General features: G+C 51.8%; 1 pseudogene; it reads left to right on the top strand.

The window, feature by feature from the left end:
* The first annotated feature begins 339 nt into the window (after nucleotides 1-339).
* LOC118605947 lies at nucleotides 340-458 on the top strand (annotated as a pseudogene).
* The last annotated feature ends 1,297 nt before the right edge of the window (nucleotides 459-1,755 follow it).

Below are 1,755 nucleotides of genomic sequence, written 5' to 3'. Positions count from 1 at the left end.
GTGCCAGTGCCCTGAGGGGCGAGCCTGAAGTAGGCAGGGTGTCTGTGCCCTTTGTGGCAGGAGGAGAAGCTCAGACCCTAATATGTCTAATGCCTAACCGTGAAGGCTGGAGGCTTCCAGGGGTGCTCTGGTGGGGTGTTGCCCAGTCAGCAGGGCAGGAAGGCCTAAGGCAATGGCTTGATTCAGGGCTGGGGCAAAGCAGACATTGCCAGCTGCTCACACTGGGTGCCACTGTTGTTCAGGGGGCTGTGAAAACACATCTGCCTGCTCTCACTAGGAATCCTGCGAATTGCCCCAGGCATCTGGAAATGAACAGAAGATTTAAAAACTTGCCTCAGGGTCTATGGCCATGCCACCCTGAACAAGCCCTATCCCGTCTGATCTCAGAAGCTAAGCAGGGTCGAGCCTGGTTAGTACTTGGATGGGAGACCACCTAGGAAGACCAGGTGCTGTAGGTTATTAAAATAAATAAATAAAAATAAAAATAAAAACTTGTCCCAGGGAGGCAAGTTAGAGAGCACCGTGGTGTTGGAATCAGGAGACTTGGATTCCTTAGTCCGGTGACCTTGGGCAGGGTGTCTGGTCTTTGGAAACCTCTGCTGTTTCCTCTGAGAAGCAGGCTGATAAACTGACCAGCTATAAGGATCAAATAAATTACATATGAGAGTGTGAAAAAGATGTAGATAACTTACATTTTGTGCTTTCTGGCTGTCATCTCTACCTCTGCTGGGCAGGCAGCTGCAGAGGGCTTTGCCAGTCAGGAGTTGAGAGGGACTGGGCCGGTGTTGAGGTGGAGGAGGAAAGTATGGAGCCGGGAGCAGGAAGCAGAGTTCAGGAACCTATGGGGGTGCGGGGGTGAATGGGTCTTCAGATGGAGCTGGTGCAGGATGGACAGACTGCAAGGCAGACCTGCATGGTTTGGAACCCAGACCCAGCAGGGAAGCCCTGGGCATGGGCCACTGGGTTGTGGTGTTGGAGGGCCAGACTGCCTTTAAGGGCACACGCAGAAGCTGTCACAGAGCAGAGAACTGGGAGAGGGTGACATGCAGAGGGCTGGCCCAATTCTGCTGGCAGAGCAAGCTGATGGATATTTGGCACAAAGTCCAAAAGCAGCATTTCTGTTTGGCTCTGTTTGCCTTTAGAGCAAACACTGGCAGATTGGAATTCCCACTTGGGCTCTCACCAACTCAAACAGGCTTGGCCGAGGCTTTCAATTGATTTGTTTGGGGCAGAAGAGACTCTGCTTGCCCAGGCCTGGCGGTGGAAAGCCAAACTTCCCTCTCCACTCCCAGCCCTGGGATCCAGCAGAGCTGTCCCCAGATGGCTTGTTCATCTCCATTCTCTCAACTGGCAGTTTGGAGGCTGAAGTGGGATGCAGGGGACCTGGGCCTGGGTCTTCTGGTCACACTCAGGCTTTCCCCTAGCTCTTGTGGGAAGCACCTGGAATCTACGGTTGGGTCTTTGGAAAGTGGCTGGATTTTTTTTTTTTTTAAACTGCTGTCGATTCCACCAGCAGGAAGGAGTCCCTATATTATGGAGATCCAGGTAGTGACTGAGAATATAGGCTCTCCTATTTATTCCATCAGCCCCTAGAAATCCAATATTGTGATGCTAAAATCTGCACAACTTCTGTTTCCTTCAAATGTGGGTGAGACAGAACACCTCCTAAAACCAACTGCCTTTCGCCACTGAGGCTTTGCTCTCAGTGGTATCTCTGTTTGCTCTCTGTTCCTGGCCCCAAATTGCCTGGGAGTA

The sequence above is a fragment of the Rousettus aegyptiacus genome, unplaced genomic scaffold, assembly GCF_014176215.1.
Source record: "Rousettus aegyptiacus isolate mRouAeg1 unplaced genomic scaffold, mRouAeg1.p scaffold_m13_p_7, whole genome shotgun sequence".
Classification (NCBI taxonomy): domain Eukaryota; kingdom Metazoa; phylum Chordata; class Mammalia; order Chiroptera; family Pteropodidae; genus Rousettus; species Rousettus aegyptiacus.
This window is presented reverse-complemented; position numbering and strand designations above follow the sequence as displayed.